Source organism: Macaca thibetana, chromosome 2 (assembly GCF_024542745.1).
Source record: "Macaca thibetana thibetana isolate TM-01 chromosome 2, ASM2454274v1, whole genome shotgun sequence".
NCBI lineage: Eukaryota > Metazoa > Chordata > Mammalia > Primates > Cercopithecidae > Macaca > Macaca thibetana.
Window position 1 is genome coordinate 136,215,982 of NC_065579.1, and position 22,550 is coordinate 136,238,531.

Here is a 22,550-nt window from a genome sequence, read left to right on the forward strand (position 1 = left end):
GGCCATGATCATCATGATGGCAAGAAAAGGGATCAACCCCTTTCTGCACCCTACAATCTCTTCATTAGAGAGGGGTAAGAAGGGGATGTAGGCGAACTTAGGGAAGTGTAAATGATTTGGGGGAAAGATCAATCAGCCCTCAGAAGAATAAGTATTAGACTACAGCAAAGTCTGTCTGGGCATGATGTCAACCTCCAGTGTCCTCTCCTGTGATACAAGTTTAACCAGGTTAATGAGACTCCCGGGAAGGAGATTCATGATAGCTGAGTTCCTTTCAGAAGATCTGCTTTTACACAGATAAAGAAAGTAGAGAAAGCTCCTTCCTTCATTTGCTGTTCCCCAGGTCCCCTCAGTTTGAAATAATCAGCGTACAAAAGCAGCGTATTTTGGGCTAGCATTTGCTAAACTCCTCCAGTATTATTTTGTTCTGTAAGTTAGTAACATTTAGAATATTATGTCCTGAACATTAAATAAGAACAATTATTTTACAAAAATGAATTGTCCATTTTTTGTTATAATATTTTGATTTTAGACAAAGCTTGTAAAATTTTAACTGTTATTTTAATGTATTATAAATCAATTTTTGAAGAGATCATTTTGGAGAAATAATAGGCAAAAACAAACTTTCATTGCAAAATGAGAATCTAAACAAAAAAAATCAAAGATTTAATAATATATCTAAGGTAGTTATGATCTCTATGAGTATCACAAACATAAGTAGACTTATGAGATAGATTAATGATCACCAATTTTGTTCTGACATTATAATAAAGCAAACTTAAATGTTACACAGAACTTCTCAGATGTAAAATGCTTTCTTACTTAAACCTGCTTTTTCCAGAATAAATTGACATTTTTGGTATATTTTGGGCAATTTTTAAATAAAATATTTCCTTTGTCATTGAGAGACTATAGATCACTAGACTTGAGGAGTTCTGGGGACTATGGGCTTTGTGTTTCCTTATCTGTAAAAGAGAAAACTTTAGGTTTAGTTTCTGGAAATGTGGGACTGCCTCCTCTCCTCCTTATATTAGAAAACAGATTGTATTGACTTTATATTCCTTCCAAATAAGCACAAAACAGCCAGGTGTGGTGGCTCATGCCTGTAATCACAGCACTTTGGGAGGCTGGAACTGGAAGGATTGCTTGAGTTTAGGAGTCCCAGACCAGCCTGGCAGCATAGTGAGACCACAGAAAAATTCCACAGAAAAATTTTGAAAATTACCTGAACATGTGGCACATGCCTGTAATCCCAACTAATTGGGAAGCTGAGATGGGAGGATCACTTGACCCAGGGAGGTTGAGGCTGCCATGAGCTCTGATTGTGCCGTTGCACTAAGTGACAGAGTAAGACACTGTCTCAGAAAACAAAAACCACAAAGCAATAAATGGCGTTTTTCACACTTCTATAAGTTCTCTACTTGAGGATGAGATTCCTACAAGTCTACAAGTATTATCCACTTTAGCTTTAAGACCTAAATTGTTCCGACGACTGTGAGAAGACACATAGGCATGTATTTGCCTTGCAGAGGAGTCTTTGTATGTTTTCTAGGGACCATAACAAGGTCAAAAATGAAGTAATTTGACACCATTTCTAGTTTTTCCAGGACCCATGGTGATAAAGAATTACAACTGTCTTACTATATTTGGCACCTTAGGAGGCATAAATGAAGCTAACATTATTTCTAATGAAAGACGGTTTTCAAAGGATGTCTGCAAAAATTGCATGTTCTTTTATTTTGGTACTATATGTAAGAATTATCTTCTGGGAAAGTACACCCAGATAAAATCATGTACTTCTTCTTTAAGGGGGAAAAAATAATGTCTGGTCAATACCATTTGCTTCCCATGGAAAAAAAGTTAAATAATTGTATGTGAGTGTCTAGAGAGTCTTGACTCCATAACAACTATTATATAGAGAAGTTCTCTTAAATCAAAGATTGAACCAGGCAATGTTTAGTTTATGATTCTATTTCAAAAATTTTTACTACTTTTTTCTTTTACCTGTCCTGCAAAGTGAGGGTGTTATAAGTTAACTAAGTAATGTAACACAGATTTTATATTTAAAAGATTTAGGAAAAGAGAGTAATGAGTTTTTTCACTCTCTTCTCTCTTAGTTTGAGCACTAATCTCAGATTTCAGGAAAGTGTGTGGATAGTGAAGAGGAGAAGAGATTAAAGTGTACTTTGTTTCCCTGAAGGTCTCAGAGCTCCTTTGGAAGAAAGGTAGCTTAGATAGCCTAACATTTCGAGACAGGTAACATGGAAGGCAACCGATGTAAAATAAACTCCTTGGTATTAATGTCAAAATAGGATAGATGCGTGGTCTACGATATTTGCTATTTAGTATGTTCTTCTGCCTTGTGAAAAGAAAGGCCAAATCCGTATCTTGTCCGGTTTCCAGCAGATGGCCATAGGTCAATTACTGCTCACCTGAATTACAAATTTTTTGAAGTAATTCTTTTTCACTGATGTTATTTAGGGCATAAGTGGTTAGTTTGACAATTAGAACAAAAATATACTTAAAGAGGGTTTATAAATTTAAAAAAAAGATTGAGACTCTATAACCTAAATATAGAAAATACTTAATGAATATATCCAAAAGTAATTTTAGTCTTCACAGCAGTGAAACGGTCCAGCATTAATTTTAGGTTTTTAAATTAGACAAAGAGTTATAGCCAAAGAGTACTGAAGAAATTGCTTAATATCAGCTTTTCCTTTAAGATTGGTGTAGGTTTAATGAATTTAAGTTAGCATATAAGACAGAGACAAAAAAATTAAATTCAAAGTATATATACATCATCTTAAAATATCAACTGAATTGAGAGAAACTATGTTCTTTTTAATAGTTTTCCAAATGACAACTTCAGGAGATGTTGGAATAAGACAATGTATGACAGGCACAACTATTCCAGAATAACTTCCATCTAGAGACCTGTGTTGATCAAACCCAGACTTTTCAGTTTTTGTAACCTAACAGTTTACTAATTTTTTGAAGAGAGGGAAGTAGAAAGGCTCTTGTACCAATATTTATGAGATTTTTTAGAATTTCCCCTCCAACTGAACAGATACTGATGTTGAAAGCAAATTTATGCATTGTAGAAGTTTTTTGTTGTTTGTTTCTGAGCTAGGGCCTCACTATGTTTCCCAGGTTAGTCTGGGAACTCCTGGGCTCAAGTGATCCTCCTGCATTACCTCAGCCTCCCAAGTAGCTGGGATTACAGGCACACCATTATGCCCAGCTCACGTTTTTTATTTTATTTTTTCATCTTTAAAGAGAAGTCACAGTAGAACTTCACAATTATCTGAAGAAAAAAATCAGTATAATTTTTGGCATCCTTTTCAAATTTGACTTTAAAAAGCTGGTTAGTATCATTCTGAAATAAATTCTTTCCTTCTCTAGATTTTTTGAAAAATATTATATTATTAACTGCTAGGACTCAGAACATTATACCCCAATATATGGTGTCTTGGCATGCAGAGTACTTTGAACTGAAGGGTATTGGAAGGGCCTCAGAAGGAAGGCCCCTCTGACCTTCTCTCACTCTCCTTTCTCCAGCTCTCCTCTCTCCCACGGCGGCTCATAGAAATTAGAATTCTTTTCCCTCACAGCAAGCCATAAAACCTAAAAGGGTCATTCTGACCTACCTCCCCTGAAAATAGGTCAGAATACCCTTTTCTGATAGTTGTTCTTCCCTATATGGGGGGAAGGTATGCTAGACAGAAAGGTTGAGAAGAATGTGAAGAGACAGGCGTTGCTAAATTCTCTTCAGTTTATTATATCATTAGGTCATACTCTTTTCGTCAAATCACATTTCTCCACAACTATTGACTTCTTTCTTCAGACTTAGCATACAAATGCAAAATTTTCTCTGGATTTGGGACTGCATTTCTGAAGGCTCCCACATCATTAAAACTTTGTTAAATAAACACATTATGCATTTTTCTTGTTCACCTGTGTTTTGTTATAGTGGTGTCAGCTGTGACCCTTGCAATGGGTGAGAAAAAGACATTACGTTTTGCCACTACATAATAAGCAAACTAAATATTATCAGCTGGATTTTGTCACTATAATTCTATAAATGGACAAATGGTTATCAGCTAACCATGGTTATCTACTCAGATTTGGGAAAACTTATCTCTTCTAATTTCCACTATTGTGACAGGAGCAATTAATATTTAGATACTCTTTTATTGGTGGTGTTATATTGCAGGATATGAGGGGAAAATAAAGTTCAAATGTATTTATATGCTATACATAAAGGATGTTTTCATTAATTGTACATTCATATGTATTTATAAATAATAACTAATAATAGTAAATAATAATAGGGCATTGGGGGTTAGAAAAGAGTGTGATAACCGTGGAGCGATCTCCAAGTAATTTTTTCGTAAATAATATCACCTGAAGTAAGAGGAATGCTTTGTGTTAAAACCTGAAGCTCTGTGAATGTTTATTGATGATGACAGCATTTCTTATAATTTAGTAATTTGCTTTGTAAATTATGTACTTTAAAGTATTCTATGAACCAAAAATATCAGCTGTGTATTGTATCACTATTTTTTAAAGTTTTTCCACTTGTTTTCCTTTGGGTTATCGTTTTTCCAGGGGCAGAAACTATGACAAATTATCCAATTCCATAAAACCCAAGCTAGTCCACCATCCTCTATTCAGTCGAAGGCACAATTCAGCTATAAAGTGTTCTCATTGTATGTTTCATGTGGAGAAAGGAACCAATGTCATAAACGTGCTGCAGTTATTTTCTATTTCTTGTTTCTGCAGCAATAAAAGAAGAAAGAGAGTTAAACATTTATTTACTTGTCAAACTGGACAAAATTCTTCAAAAAGAAAAATTATGTACCACCTTAACCACTTTAGCAATTTGAACTTTCTAAGAGGAAAAATTTTAAATAAGATGCATTTCTTGTTAACTACTTTAATTTTTATTCAGTGGGTAACACTTTTCTTCCCCCTAGACATTTACCTCTCTCAAAATTAGGAGTTATTTTAAAACCACTTCACTGTGTTTTTTGAAACCTAGGTTCTCTAGGAGACTGTCTATTCTGTACTTAAAATATACAAATACTGTATATGGTTGGAGGTATTGAAATGAAGAGTATATGCTGTTTAAGTGCTTTTTAGTAAGTTCATGTTAAACCTTTAAGATGCCTTTACAATGAACATGTAAATGGATAATTCACTCGATAAGCCAGAAAAATAAAAGAATTATCTTTTGTTACATTTAGAAGGTATAACATGTTCATTTGAAACAATATCTACTAATCACACATTATTTGGAGAATAATGTACTGATTTTATGGTTTTTTTGAGACGGAGGCTCGTTCTGTCGCCCAGGCTGGAATGCAGTGGCACGATCTCGTTCACTGCAACCTCTGACTCCCAGGTTCAAGCAATTCTCCTGCTTCAGCCTCCTGAGTAGCTGGGATTACAGGCGCATGCCATCATGCTCAATTTTTTGTATTTTTAGTAGAGGTGGGGTTTCATCATGTTGGCCAGGCTGGTCTCGAACTCCTGACCTCAGATGATCCGCCTGCCTCGGCCTCCCAAAGTGCTGGGATTACAGGCATGAGCCACCGTGCCTGGCCTATGTACTGATTTTATAGGCAGAACAAAGAACAGGCACATTGTCTCCCTTTAAAGTATTTCATTTTATGATGTGGAGAATAACTACACAAAAAGAAAAAAGAACATTTGGACATGGGGTACAGTATCTTTCATAGCTAGCAATAGTGATGAGACTTTACAAAAAGGATTCTTCCACTTTAATGAGGCTCCTCGTGCATATAGGAGATATCCTTTTCTGTACAGAACTTGCATTTTCAGATATTTGAGCATTCTATAGAATGTGGACTACTGTTGTTATTAAATGTCTGGCTTTATTAATGAGATCATTTATTACTCGTTGCCTGTGCCACCTGCAAACCCATCTGTAACTAGGTTCAATATTGTTCTGATTAATTTTTCTTGACTATTTTCCTTTTCTTCTTTCTTTTTCCTGTTTAAACATGGAATGTCTGGAGCCATAGTTGTGGGAGTATCTGAATTCTAAATCAACATTTTCCAAAACATCATTTCCAAATTGACTTCAAGGTTGAATTGGCCATTGGCTGTTTTTTTGTTTTGTTTTGTGAATGTAGAATTTTAAATGCAAAACATCATGTGACAGTTTTCTTCTTTGAGGCCAAAAAAACCAAATCACTAAAATTTTCACAACAATAACGTCAATCTTCTATGTCAGGAGTAGGGAAACTATGGTCTGTGAGCCAAATCAAGATGATCAAGATCACAGCCTACTTCTGTTTTAATCTGTGATGTAGCAATATTTTTTGTATTTTATAGGGTTGTTTTTTTTTTTTTTGAAAAATAAAGAAAAGAGAAGAATATGTAATGGAGACCTTATGGCCCACAGAACCTTAAATACTCACTATCTGGCTCCTTTAGAAAAGTCTGGTAGACACCTGCTGTACTATGAAAGTATTTATACATACAAGCATACAAAGTGCTCCTCTTGTAACTCTAATCTCCAGCTCTTACATTTTTGCCTTGGGCTTGCAATCTATTAGTTCTCTCTTGTTTTCTAGCCCTCCCTTTTGAGTTCTTATACATAATCACATTCTTCTACAGTATAAATTAAGAGGTCTCTAAAATGACATGTGCCATGGGCACAATAGAGGAGCATGTTGGTGCTTGTGTATGTAATCAAGTGAATTTAAATGAGATTAATACCTGCCCTTCATTTTTCACTTTTCTATATTTGTTAACCTAATGATCTTTGTGATTTATTTCATTCATTCTAACCTGCAAATATTAATAAACTCTGTGTACAGTAAATAAGATACAGCTCCTGCCCTTATGTGTTTACAGTTTGATGAAGAATACAGAAAGTTAAGTAGGCATTACAATACACTCTCGTAACTACTACATACTACTATACAACTCTGTAGGTCAGAGTAGGGAAACAAAATCAAACAGTGAGTATTATGGAAGGCATTTAGAAGAACTGCATTTTGCATTCAGCTGGCTATTAACATGCAAATTTCTAGCTTCATGGAGCTTTACATAGAAACATTGCAATTAGTATCCCAATATTTTCAAGAAAAATTAAATAACTTTCTAACAGTTGTAGCCTGTTACTGCTTAGAAAATGAAAAAGAAAAAAATATGATGGCAGAACATGTATTTTCATAACAGCAAATCTTTAGACCTTTTGAGAAATCCCTTTAACTAGAAAGCAATTGTTCCATTTTAAAGTAAAGCTCACTGGCAGTGTCATTTTGAACTTCAAAGTGATGTCAGTTTCATCTCTTAGGGAGCAAATGGTCAGTCATGCAGGTCTTGTCAGCAGTAACAAGACATTTCAAACTGGGGACCCTGGAAATCAAAAAGTAGAATTTTATTTTAGTTTTTCAATAGGTACAACTTCATTAACTTTAAAATTAAAGGTAAACATTTGATCTCAGTTTGCTTACTCTAGCTGTCCAGTTCAGTAGCCATTAGTCACAGAGAGCTATTCGATGTAAATAAATTTAAATTAAATTTAATTTAAAACTCAATTTCTTAATCACAGAAGCCATATTTCAAATGCTCGGTAGCTGGATGTGGCTAGTGGCTACTATATTGAACAATGAAGATAAAGGAAATTTCCAACATCACAGAAAGTTCTATTAGAAAGCACTGACTGTTCCATTGATCACAGGAAAGTCACATCTATTAAGTTCCCCAAATAGCAGTTGTTTGTCATATACCCATTCAGACAACTTCTTTTTATAATTGCACTTCAAAGAATAAATTTTTGAACTTGAGTCATTGCCTTAGCTAGATATAAACTCTTCCAGAGTTTTATTCTTCAAGTAAGATCTACACCTTGCAAAGGCCTTGTAACCCTATTTACTTTTCATTATGTATTCAGACTTTAAAGGTCTTTAGGAAGCTAATGTAAGTATAGAAAAGTGCATGTAGTTCAATAAATAATCTCAAAATGAACATTCTCATGTAACCCTCATAAAGTCAATAAATAGAACATCACTTATTATCATTTTACTTACTAATTTTTTTAAGAGATTTTAAGTTCTTACCATTTTGTGTAATTAAATTAAAAGTTTCATAGAGTAAATTTGGGTTATTCATGAAATACCCAGTTTATAAATTATCAATTTTCACTTTTCTTATTTTTCTCTTTCACAATGCTGATAATTTTAGCCTATTTTTTTAATTACAGAAATTCACTCCTTCCCCTATCCATAGTTTGGTCATGTGGATAGAGTCAAGGAGGAAATAGTCAAAGGCCAAATAATCAAAATTGAAGTAACTATATGCTGTCGTTTGGTGGTTTCACTGTCACTTTTTATTGGCATCCAATATGCTGAAAATCTGAACCACACATCTACTAAATGATATGGCCATCCATATATTTTCTTTATTTCAATTCTACATCTTTGCTATTTAAGAATGCAAAATTTGATCAATATAACTTTCAATTTTGTCATAGTAAAACATATAAAAGCTATATTGTGTGTGATATTTAAAAAGTACATTTCATAGAGTTGACACCTACGACTTAAAGGTTAAAATATCTCTCTCCACTTACTCAATTACATACGTGTTCTACAGTTATAGTTTTGGACTTAGCAAGTCCTCACTTAACAAGGTATTAAATATATGTCACATAGATGACCTCGTGCAAATTCATTTAGCTTTTTCATGCATCAGTTATGTGTTTTGTTTTGTGCCTTAGGAATTCCAAGCTTGTATGTACCTTGGGAAAATGAAATAATGAATCTTTTTTTTTTTTATAGGAAAAGCAGAATACTTTTATTTCCTAAGAAATCCTATCTAAAATAAAATTTTACTCAGTAGTTTGAGGAGTAGGCCATCTTAATTATTAAGTGCTTAAAAGCAATGCTAGTATAATAATTTCAACTGAAAACTAATTCCAACTAATTTCCATAGGCATTCATCACAGTTTTACTTATTGCAGACAAAGGAACCTTCAATGAGGATTAATGGACTATTAGGATGAGCTCTGAGATATTTGAACTCTCGAAAATTGTATCCTAAGCTGTGGATGTGTATATATTTGAAATGCCCATACCTTTAGATTAATGTAGATTAATTTAATTATTTTTTGGATTTATCCTTTCTGTTCTATCCATGCTACCACTGCCCTAATTTAGATTCTCTCTATCTTTTACATGAACTGGTCTATAGGATCATGGCTTGACCCACAAAAGGCTGTCTCTTATAAAGCCGTTACAGAGTTCCAGCAGCTGCTGAAAATAAAAGTGGAGATAAACAGAAGCATTTGCTTTGAGATTTTGTCAATTCTCTCCAGTGATTCAAGTCTGAATTTTTTCACAGGTGAACATGTTTCTCTCTTGTCTACTCCAACTGGCCAAACTCATGACTTGCCACTCTTCACTTTAAACTCAGAGTGTTCTTGTCTTTGGAATATTCTTTCTTATCCCTTTTTAGATAACTATTCATACTCTGTAATTTCACTAAGACATTCTCTTCTTGTTTCCAAAAATTCTTCACAGGCTGGATAGTTGTGTTAATATTTTGTTTGCCTCTCTAATACCTGGGCACATAACTATCATTATAATTACCACAGTATGTGTGTAGCTTTAATGTGTGTGTGTGTGTGCATGTGTGTGCGTGTGTGTGTGTGTGTGAGAGAGAGAGAGAGAGAGAGAGACAGAGGTTTCACTTGACAGTGAACTTCTTGAGAGTAGGACCTATGTTACTGATTTTTCTATCCCTAGTATCAAGCACAAGGTCTGAGACACCAAAGGTGCTCAATAAATTCATGGCAAGTGAATGAATAAATGACTGAAGGAAGCATTTTTAGATCTGCTCATTTATTTAAAAGAATTCATTTCAATTCAAACTTGTTTTCACATACATACACATTAAAGGCCTGATAGTTCTATTAACATAATTCGATTACCGTGTTAACTTACTTGACACACTTTTTCGTGGTGCAAATGTGAAAATCATACAAATATATCAGGCTGGACTTGGTCACATCAGTATTTGAAGAGCTCAGAAAGATCATCCTTTTACAATTGAGGAATCGGAGGATTAAATTCAGTAGGTAGGCAGGAAGAAGCATGACATGGCACCACCCAGGCTTAGTAGTTCTGTATTCCTTGGGCAAATCTGTTTAACATATTTAATTCTCAAATTTTAAATCTTTAAGGTGAAATAATAATGACCAATTAATTTACAGAAAACCGCTTTCACCATTTTGATTTTTTTTTGTAACCTAACTTCCTCCAATGTATCTTTCTGATGTTTGAGAGAGGAAATGGGGAAGAAAAGGGAAGAAGGATAAAAGGAGGAGAAAATGAGAATGTAGACTACAAAAAATTTTTAAGATCTTAGTATTTATTTGAAAATGCAAAAGATCCTGGATAGGTAAACAGTCTTGACAGAATGACCAAACCTAGAGGCATCACACTACTTGACATCAAAATATTCCACAAAGTAAACAAGACAGCATGATACTGGCACAGAAACAGACACCTAGACCAATGGAACATGATAGAGAGCTCAAAAATAAATCCATGCATATACAGATAATTGATTTTTTATAAAGGTGCCAAGAACACATATTGGGAACAGGACAGTCTCTTTAACAAATGGTGCCGGGAAAAATTGGATATCCACATGCAGACTGATGAAACTAGATCCCTACCTACCACCATATACAAAAATCAATTCTAAATGAATTAAGGACCTACATGAAAGACCTCAAACTATGAAACTAGAAGAAAACATAAGGGAAACACTTCATGAAATTGAACTTGGCAAGGATTTTAAAAATAAGACCTCAAAGCACAGGCAACAAAAAGCAAAAATTAAAAATGAGATTACATCAAATTAAAAAGATTCTGCACAGCCAAAGAAACAATCAACAGAATGGAGACAGAATCTACAAAATGGATGAAAGTATTTTCAAAGTATGCAATGACAAGGGGTTAAAATCCAGACTATATAAGGAACTCAAACAAATTAGTACCAAAAAATAATAATAACTTGATTAAAAATGGGCAAAAGACCAAAATAGGCAACTATCAAAACCAGACACACAAATAGCCAACAGATACATTTTAAAAGGCAAAATATCACTAATTATCAGGGAAATGCGAATCAAACCAGAGAAGATATCACCCCATACTTGTTAGAATGGTTATTATCAAAAGAACAAAAACATAACAAGTACTAGCAAGAATGTGGAGAAAAGGGAACTCTTATGCACTGTTGGTGAGAATGTAAATTAGTACAGCCATTATAGAAAACAATATAAAGATTTTTAAGAAAAATAGAACTGTCATATGATCCAGCAATCTCAGTACTGGGTACATATTCAAAGGAAATGAAATCAGTATGTCAAAGAGATATCTGCACTTCATATTTATTGCAGCACTATTTACAATATCCAAGATATGCATCAATGTAAATACCCATCTACAGATGAATGAATAAAGAAAATGTGATATATATATGTAGAGAGAGACAGATAGATATAGATATATCAGACACACACACACACACACACACACAATAGAATGCTACTCAGCCATAAAACAGAATGTGATCTCTCTCTCTCTGCTCCCTCTCTCTCTGTCTCTCTCTCTCTCTCTCTCTCTCTCTCTCTCTCTGTGTGTGTGTGTCACACACACATACACACACACACAATGGAATGCTATTCAGGCATAAAACAGAATGAAATTCTGTAATTTGCAATAACATGGATACACCTGAAGAACATTACGTTAAGTGAAATAAGTCAGGCATAGAAAGACAAATACTGCATGATCTCAGTCATATGTAGAATCCAAAAAAGTTTATTTCATAGAAATAGAGAGTAGAATACTGGTTACCAGAGGCTGAGGTGAGCAGATGGGAGGGAGGACCTGAAGAGGTTGGTCAACTGTACAAAATTAGGGTTGAACAAAAAGAGTAAGTGCTGATGTTTAATTACAGAGTAGGGTGACTATAGCAAATAGCAATGTAATGTATATTTCAAGGTAGTTAGAAGATTTTTAACGTTATCACCACAAAGAAATGATGAATGTTTAAAGTGATGGATTTGGTGACTATACTGATTTGGTCATTATACAATATATATATTCACTGAAACATCATACTATAGCCCAGAAACATGTTTAATAATTATGTGCCAATTATAAATAAAACACAATTTTTTCAAAAATTTGCAAAAATCATATTATATTTATAGTTTTCTATTCCCTGATTTTCACTTTTTAAGTGTGACATTTAGTTATTGCATAGTATTCCTTCACATGGATGCACCATATTTATTTAATAGCTTTTCCATTTTTGTTCAGCAAAGAAGTTTCTGCTTTCACACAACTACATGTCATGTGGCCTTCAGCATGAATTGTTTCCTGTATTGGGAATCATTTCTTAACTGCCAATTCCCCAGAATGAAAAGTTTCTGAGATACATCTCCAAGACTCTGTATCTATCTGTATTGGCTTCAACAATATATTGACTACCCTTTCACCAACATAGGAACAATTATTGCATTTTAGAATAGACATCTTTAATGACAATGGAAATGATATTACCCCTGTTTATACACTAGTTGGACCTTCTTCTTATACTCATGGGAGTTTTTGAGAACTTGAGCATATATTGTTTCCCTCTTGAAGGGGGTCCTGTCAACTGTGGTGGCATTTCTGACATCTGAGAGGGAAACAGCTGTAATTGAAACAATAAAGCTAGTGGCTGAGGCAGATGCTCTTTGGAAATGCCTCATCTTCTTTTAGAACTCGAGTTGTGACAAGCAGGTACAGCAGACAAGTTTATGTTTATATGTAAAGTGATATGTGATTATCTTTCCCATACACTCAAAGTCTTATTTATTTCGACTACATTATACAGATGCTGCTATCTGCAGGGTATAGAGAATATGCTAAGTAATATGTCAACCTCGACACCTCAATAGATAGAACTTATTTGCTCATCATGTTAACATATTGGGCCACATTTTTCCAGAGTGTGAATTACTCCCACACAGGAAATTTCCACCTGAGAAGCATCATTAACTCCTTCATGGTACCAGCAATCTGGTTATCAAATTGCCTCTTTACTGAACTAAAATTCTACATTCAGAAAGGTAAGGAAGAGGTCTGTATTCCTTCTCCTTATTTTTGTGTAGGACTATTTCAGTAAAGAATGGCTAAGGGTGTGAATTCTAAGGAAGGATTCCTGGATTCAAATCCTTTCTCCACAAAGTATATAACTCCTCTATTTTTCAGTTTCCTCAGAGGTAAATAATACCTACCACATAGGTTTGTTGTGAGAATTAAATAAATGTATACATATTAAGTACTTAGATAGAACTTTAATACTAAATGTAAGCACTCAATATGTGTTAGCCGTTATATTGTTATATGTCCTATTATTGTCACTATGATTTTAATAATCTTCAAGAAAAATTGCACGTCCTACTTCCATGTTGTTGAGACCTGAGTGTACATGTAACACCTGGTACTCTCTGAGACAGTAAATAACTCTGGGAAAATACAGTTAGTGGACTAAAATTAAAGCCATTGTCCATTTAAAAAAATTATAAGTGAGTTGTACAGATAATCACAGTTCACATCATTGTTATTGTGTCCTTCAGTATGAACTCTTAGGAACATAAAGATTTAGGTCTCCATGTCCTGAGGTAGTAAATTGTTTAGGAAGAAAATAGCTACATTGATAGGTTCTGGTTTGCTTATTGGCATTCGGTTTGTGGGTCCAACAGCGGCACAAAGATTTCGAAAATCTGTATTCAAGACCAGCTCTGCCTCTTAGTAGGATGACCTTGGACTGCTCAGTGTCTCTGTTTTTCAGATCTTTATCAATTTTTGTAGGACTTGGTAGTCTCTGAGATGTCTATGAGAGCTAACATCTTACAATTAAGTCCGCAAGGACATTTTTCTTATGCTTTAAAGAATGAGTTCTCCTTTCAGTTCCTCAAGTAGACAAACCTTTATGGTATAATAAATTGACAGTAAAGTTATTCTGATTATACTTGCCATTGCAGAAATAATCCAATGATGTGTTTCAGGTAAGGTATAAATTGTCTGGATAAGACCCCACACCCGACTAAGTTAGATTAAGTTTCTGATATAATAAGCTAATAAACAAAATTATATCAAAAGTGAGCTGGTCACACAGAGAATTGGCAGCTGCAGCCAGTACCTGAATAGCTTTGATTGGTCACCTGTTTCTAAAGGGATTACTCAGTAGTGCCGCTGTCTGAGCAAAGCAGTTCTCTCCAGCTTTGAGAAACTCACTTCTTTGTAGAGTCAAACTCTTTTAAATTTAGTGTGTCCCTTTCTGTGACTTTATAATGTTTGACACTACCTTAGTCAGTTTGGGCTGCCATAACAGAATACTAAAGACTGGGAGGCTTTAGCAACACAATTGATTTTTCACAGTTTTGGCAGCTGAAAGCCCAAGATCAAGGGGCTATCTTGGTCATGTTCTTGGTAAAGATCCCTTTCCTGTTTACAGAGTGTATCTTCGTATGGTAGAGACAGGGAAAGGGGCAAGCTTTGTGTGTCTCTCCTTTAAAGGGTACTAATTCCCTCATGAGGGCTCTACCCACATGACCTAATTACCTGCCAAAGGTGGTGGGAGTCTTATTACATCAGGGGTTAGTTTTTTAACATATGAATGTGGGAGGTACACGAACACTCAGTCCATTGCAGGTACTTCATGGTTCTTGAAATGAACACAGTGTCAACAGGTCATATTTTCATCCAGGAGGAAAAGGCCAAACTGTTGCCCAGATGTCGCTGGTAAACAGTGCTTCCAGATTTGTAGTGTCCTGGTATGCCTATGTTTACCTTGAGAACCAAGACATGCTGATCTAATGGCAGACCCTTGCATCTCCCCATTCACCACTGCTTGTGAGGAAATACTAAAAGCTGTTTTATTTGTATCTGTACCTCTTGTTCAAGATAAAGCAGTATTTTGGTGGTCCATTGACACATTGATTATAGTGGAGCCATGTTTGACTCAGAAATTAGGATTTAAAGTCAGTAGTTACGGTGAAAACCATGTCTAGTAAAATTGCCCTTAGAAATCCATTAAGCTGGACATAAAGTGCATTGTAAATAGATTTGTGTATGCAATCTTCTGCAGTAAAATAGTATTTAAAAATAGTACAGTAGGCCAGGTGCGGTGGCTCATGCCTGTAATCCCAGAACTTTGGGAGGCCAAGGAGGGAGGATCACCTGAGGTCAGGAGTTTGAGCCAGCCTGGCCAACAAGGTGAAACCCATCTCCACTAAAAGTACAAAATTAGCTGGGTGTGGTGGTGCATGCCTGTGATCCTAGCTATTTGGGAGGCTGAGGCAGGAGAATCACTTGAACCTGGGAGGCGGAGGTTGTCCAGTATGGGCAACAAGAGTGAAACTCTGTCTCAAAAAATAAATAAAAAAAATAAAAAATAATAAAGATACTACAGTAGTGCCCTCATATTCTTGGCGGGATACATTCCGAGACCCCAAATGGATGCCTGAAACCATACATTTTACCAGACTGTACATATACTGTACCATGCTTTGTTTTTTTTTTTTTACCATGCATGCATACCTTACGATGAATTTCCAAATTAGGCACAGTGAGAGATTAACAACCACAATAATAAAGTAGAAAAATTAGAACAATCTACTGTAATACAAGTTATGTGAATGTGGTCTCTCTCTGTTTCTCTCTTTCTCAAAATATCTTAATATTTTTGGACTGCAGTTGACCACAGGTAAGTGATGCCATGAAAAAGCAAAACCACAATAAGAATGGACTACTGTATTTCTAAACTAGACTTAACACACTGCAAGATGCTCACACTGACAGAGTCTCCCAGAAACATACCCACTGTAGGCGCGGCTACTTCATGTCCCCCTGTTCACTGTTCATGACCCTTTGGGTTATATTCATTTCAGGAAAGGGAAGACAGAGTCACTCAAGACACTAATATTGTTTCTCTTCTTCTCTTTTTGATTCCCCAGATGTCTATATTTGGAATATTGTAAGCTAAATGCACAGTAATATGCCTCCTCTATAACTAAGGTTAGCAATATATCCATTGAGGGAAGAGATGAACTAAAAGACTTCTAAATGATAGGCTGCTGCAGGGAATCAGTTTAAATTACCTTTTCACGAGTCAAAGAACATTTATTAAATATCCATGTTATGGATTGAATGTTTGTGTCTCTCCCCACCGTTCATATAGTGGGAGCCCTAAACCCTAATGTGATGGGACTTAGAGGTGAGGCCTGAAGGGAATAATTAGGTTTAGATGAGGTAATGAGAGAGGTGTCTTCATAATGAGATTTGTGTCCTTACTAGAAGAGGAGGAGCTTGCTTTCTCTCTTCATGAGCACACCCTAGAAAAGTCATGTGAGGACACAGCCACCGCCAGAGGTAGCCATCTGCAAGCCAGGAAGCAGACACTCACCAGACACACAAGCTGCTGCCACCTTCATCTTGGACTTCAGAGCTTCCAGAACTGTGAGAAATAAATGTCTGTTGTTTAAGCTGCCCATAGTATTTTGTTATAGCAGCCTGAGCTGACTAAAATAACCTATTATCTGTTTGATCTAGATTTTTTAATCCAGGAAAAAAAATACCTTGCCTGTCTACATGCAAATGTAAATGGGATGCATAGTAGAGATGGCATTAGAAATCAGTGAATAAAAAATAGATGGGTAAATAAATAACCTGGAGTCCTTTGCTATGCATGTAGAACATATAAATAATTCTGTACATTTCAAGTACACAAAAATCAGTTCCATGTAGGTTAATACCTAATTATATAAAGCAAACATTAATTTCTAAAAAATAAAATATGTAACTTTTTATACACTCAGAATGGAGAATGGGTTTTTAAGTGAAAAATAAAATTACAGAACCTGAATAAAAGAGTTGATAAATTGGTCTACATTAACATTTTAAAATGTCATGTTCTACTGAGACCCTGTCTCTACCAAAACTTTAAAAGTTAGCCAGGAATCGTAGAACACATCTGTAGTCCTGGCTACTCAAAAGACTGAAAAGGGAAGGACTGCTTGAGCCAAGGCGTTTGAGGCTGCAGTGAGCTATGATCACATCACTGCACTCTGCCTGGGTGACAGAGAGAGTCTATCTCTAAAACAAACAAACAAATAAATAAATAAAAGTCCTGGTCAACCAAAAATACTATAAACAAAGGTAGTAAAGTTACTGACTGGGGGTAGATATTTGCGACATATATAAACAACCTAGGATCAGTATTTCAAATTTATAAAGAATTCCTACAAATTAACAGAGAAAATGACAATAACTAATAGAAACATAGACAAAAAATTCAAGCAGGCAATTTCCAGAAGAGAGCAGATTGGATTGACCAATCAAGAAGTTAACAAGATGCTCAACATTTCTAGAAATTGTTGAAATTTATGTAAAAACATTGAGATAATGTTTCACACCTATCAGACTGCTAAAACATTTTAAATTCTTAAAATAACATGTGTTGGCAAATATGCTTAGAAAGGGAAATTCTTAGACCCTATTGTCTGAATAGATTGCTAAAACCAATTTGCAGAGCAATTTTGTAGTATCTAGTAAATAAAAATATGCATATTTTCAACCTAGCCATTCTATTAACTATGATTCAAGAAAAACTCACTGGTATGTGAGCAAGGAAATACAAATAGACTTAATTATGGCGTTATTTGTATTAAAAATAATATACAAATATGCTTGTTAGAAGGTCTTTCTTTTACTTGTTCTTTCATATACTTACTTATTTGATTTACATAGTCTGCATACTTAATCACTTTAAGACCTCTAATATTATGTCTATTAAGTAGAACCAACAATTTTCTCCTATTACCACAGAAAAATATCACTTTACACCAACCCAGTACCTTATAAAACCAGTAGGCAGGCTGCAGGGGGTGGCAGTAGAGGAACAGCCTCTAGTTGATGGCTAGGTGTCAGCGGTCACTGCAGGAGAGAAATAAAAGGGCACTTTCAAGCTGGTACAATGGCTCACACCTGTAATCTCAGCTAGTCAGGAGGCTGAGGCAGGAGGATCACTTGAGCTCCGGAGTTTGAAACCAGTCTGGGCAACCTAGTGAGACCTAATCTCTACTAAAAAAAAAAAAAAAAAAAAAAAAAAAAAAAAAAAAAAAAATTAGCCAGGCGTAGTGTCACCTGTATTCCCAGCTACCTGGGAGGCTGAAGTGGGAAAAGCGCTTGAGCCTGGGAGTTTGAAGCTCCAGTGAGCCGTGATAGTATCCCTGCACTCCAGCCTGGATGACACAGTGAGACCCTGTCTCCCTGCCCCTAAAAATAAAGGAAAGAAATGGGAAAAAGAAAAGGGCACTTTCAGATAGGAAAGACTTGATTGGCTTTGTGGCATACTCACACAACAGAGCCCAAGAACACAGCTGAAGCAAATTATTTGGAACTACGTGTATCAACTTGGCTAAGTCTCAGATGCAACGTTAAGAGGAAATAAAGCATGTGGCATATCAAATAGAGTAACATTTATTGGGTCCTTATTCTGTGCTGAGCATAATGTAAATGTGGTGTATATATAAAGCTTAAAGAAACAGGCAAAATGTTGTTTTATATCCTTCAGAGAGAAATCATTTTGTAAAAGAATGAAACTATGCATAAGAATGATACACACAAAATTTAGGAGAGTAGGCCCTCAGGAAGGGAAGTTCAGTGGGGGAGAAATGTGATTGATTGTACAGTTCACAGAAAGCTTCAGCTCTATCTGTGAAGATCAAGTTCTTTAAGAAAAATTTGAAGCAAATATGGCAAACTGAAGCTATGTGGTGGGTATATGAATATACATTACTTTTTTCCCTAGATAACTTTTGGTATATTTGGAATATTCCAAATGGTTAGAAAATTTAAATTTGCCATTGCAGTTATTTTTGCAATGTATTAACTTAGCAGTTCTGTGCAATGTATAGCAACAACAGGATAGATATCCTATATTTAATATCTCCAATTACAACAACAGGTTATTGTAAAGTTTCACCTGGAATTCATTTCCATAAACTGTGCAGGAGCCACATAGCTAGGTTCGTGACTTTTATATTGATCAACCTTGCTTTGAATGTAATGCTAGAGGAAACACAATCAGAAAGGCTAAGTAAACTGAGAGGACTCAGATCATTTGTGGATTCACTGCATAGTTGCATTTTATATGTTTACAAGAAAAATAAAAACACTTAAGCTACACAATAGAAGTATTAAGAAATATGCTTAAACCTTCCCGTTCAATAAAAAGTTCTTTAAACAAACTTCATCAAGTTGCACACAGATTATAAAACCAATAAAGCTGAAGATACTGTCTTTATTTTCTTGAGTTTATTTAGGACAATTCAAACTCCTTGATACGATTTTCAAGTTTAAATGGATATAAGAAGAATCAATGAAGCATATGAAAAGAAATTTAATACATATCTTTTTAGGATTTCTGTTAATTAATTTTCTGCAATTCCATTTAGTTATCATTTTAATACTTAGAATGGGACACAAAGATTTTTTTCAAATGAGAAAACTTTCAGCTTTTATCAAATATTTATTCATCCAAACAACAGTACCTGCTCTGTGCCAGGCATAGTTCTAAGTGCTGAGGAAGAACAGTGAACAAAACAGACAAGAAAACTCTGCCCTCGAAGAATTTATAATCTAAAGGAAAGAGGAGGAGCTCACTTTCTTTAAATTTAGTCTCCATGTCCTTGGGAAAATGACCAAAAGGTAATTGGGAGTCTTTGTAGCTTTGGGAAGAAAGGGAAGAGCCATTGAATGGGCTCTCTTTATAATCTTAATGTAAGTCAAGAATTACAGAATGAAAACACAAACTGGCTTTTCCTGTTATACAAATGAAGATGTTTGTACTAAGTTTTTGCGTAATGACAGCCCCAAATGTTTGAAATGTAGGAGAAAAATAAAAAAGGTCGAGGCAGCTTTTCAGCTATACTAAGACTGCCTGTTTAACTCTTTCTCCTTGCCAAGTCTACTGAGCTTATGACTTGATTGACAGGTTCTCTTTTCCTCTTCTAAAAGGAATTCGAAGAAAATGTAAAGCACTCTTTTATTAAACTGACTCTTTAAGTTTTCATTAAGACCTTCTGTATCGAGCATTGTCCCAGGGTCTGTGTGTTCGCAAAGCACAGCCCCTGCCCTATGAAGGCTAGGGCTATCGGAGTTGACTGCCAATGCTAATTGTCACGCAGTGGGATAGGTGCTCTTACAGTGGTATAGACACAGTTCTGAGTAAGTGAGTCCTTTCTACCTGGGGTAGGTGAAGCTTTCTAGTGGAAGATATTTTTGTATTGGGCCTTCAAAATGAGTAGGAGGTGGCCAGATAATGAAATATGAGGTGACCAGTTCAAACAACCTGATGATTCCTATTAATCACCTAATGTATTCATTGCCACCATGTGCTATAACTTCTGCGTACCATTCATTCAGTTGTTCATTTGTTTATCCATTAATTTATACCATTAAGCTTCAAATCTCTATTACATAGTCGGCCATTTGCTAGGTATGGCATAAATGAGGAACCAAACTGATGACATGTTTACCTTCCTTTTGGATGTCAGCACCAACGGCTAGAATTAAAGTCTACATAAATATTCCAGTCCAAGCTTTTTAAATTACAAAATATTTGAGTTATTATATTTAAATAAAAAATGATTTGGCTTTGAACTAAAGTACTTATCATATTCTAAAGTGAACAAGAACAGTTGGAGGTTAGATGATGTATTGGATCATAGGACAGAAACTGATCAGAAAAACAAATAAAACAGAATTCTTTTGGTGCTTGATTTATCTACTTGCTTCCATGCTATCTAAATAATTAAATTAACAACAATTTGGGGGATATACAGGACACTTTTAGATATATTATCTTGTTTGGTGCTGACAGCATCCTGTGAAGTATGTAGAGTTTGTGTGTTTTCCAAAAACACGGGTAGAGTAGGTGACAGAACTCCACCTAGAGTCTAGCTTTCTTTCTACCATGCTTTAATGTACCTTAAGAAAGCTCTGTAATTCCTGGATGCCTCTCAACCTCTATTTTTTCTTATGATATATATTTTTATTACTTTTAAAATAACTTTTTCTTACTTAGCTTCCTTTAACTGACAGACAGGATTTTCCTTTTTCTCCAGTAAAATAAGTAAAACAGTGAGGTAGTGTAGCTACCAATATAAAAATGTTTATGCTTCCCAATATGGTCAATTTTGGCAACTCTGAATGCAGCCATTTTTTCCTAGAAACATAACTTCAATAAATTATGTTTAGTTGCAAATACAAAATTATATTTTCTTTATTAGGGCAAAAATATACTTGTTTGATATTTAAGAAAGTAAATACTGTAACAAAAGAAATAACTGATCATAAACTCAGACCTAATTGTAACTCCTGCAATCTCCTTGTCAGAACAACCATAAATTACAGAGAAGGGAGAGCAAAGATGCTAATCTTGTCAACATAAAAATGCCACAGATCTAAAAAACAATGATAGTAGCATATATCAGTATTTCAAGCAAAGCCTCTTGACTCTCTTACCAGCATAATCCAAGGATTGCCAGTGAGTTAATGTTAGATCTTTACCCTAAAGACAGCATCACACAAAGCACTTGTTTTCTTGTGATTGAAGAACAGTCAACTTATTGCAACTCACTTTTGTTGAGCATCTACTATATAAACCCACCAAACAAACAAACAGTATCACATCCATAAATCTCAGAGTTCTATGCAACCACCGTAGGGTATCGGTGTTTCCAATTTTGGGGGCAGTTGTCAGCAATCAACCCCCAACATACCAATTTTCAACATACCACTGAGGTAACAAGTCATTAGAAGCAAAAGAACTTAGATCAAAATAGATTATTAAAGGGCTTTGGAACTATTCATTTATTTATTTATTTTGAGACAGAGTCTCACTCTGTCGCCCAGGCTGGAGTGCAATGGTGCGATTTCAGCTCACTGCAACATCTGCCTCCTGGGTTCCAATGATTCTCCTGCCTCAGCCTCCCGAGTGGCTTGGATTACAGGCACCCGCCACCACACCCAGCTAATTTTTGCAGTTTTAGTAAAGATGGGTTTTCACCATATTGGCCAGGCTGGTCTTGAACTCCTGACCTCAGATGATCTGCGTGCCTCGGCCTCCCAAAGTGCTGGGATTACAGGCACGAGCCACTGCACTCAGCTGGAGATATTTTTAAAATTGATATATATTTGATATCTATTGAGATGCATAGGTCTTAGATATGTAGTTTATTCAATTTTGACAGATGCCAAAACACATGTAACCCACACCCCTATTGAGACACAGAACATCTCCATCCTCACAGAAAATTTCTTATGTCCCCTCACAGTCAATCCTACCCACCACAAGAGGACTCAGTTGTGGATCTGCTCTCTGTAACTATAGTTTTACTTTATTTTACTCTATTTATTTACTTTATTTAACTAGGATTTTAC

General features: G+C 35.3%; 1 long non-coding RNA gene across 1 annotated transcript in view; it reads right to left on the minus strand.

Annotated features, from left to right (window-relative positions):
- Window positions 1-4,557: 4,557 nt before the first annotated feature.
- Window positions 4,558-22,550, minus strand: part of LOC126947679 (uncharacterized) — a 165,037-nt gene continuing 147,044 nt past the window's right edge. Inside the window, exons 3-4 of the long non-coding RNA XR_007723166.1 lie at window positions 7,283-7,392; window positions 4,558-4,776 (exon numbers count right to left, since the gene is read on the minus strand). This is a non-coding gene — a long non-coding RNA (uncharacterized LOC126947679). The remainder of the gene's footprint in view (window positions 4,777-7,282; window positions 7,393-22,550) is intronic.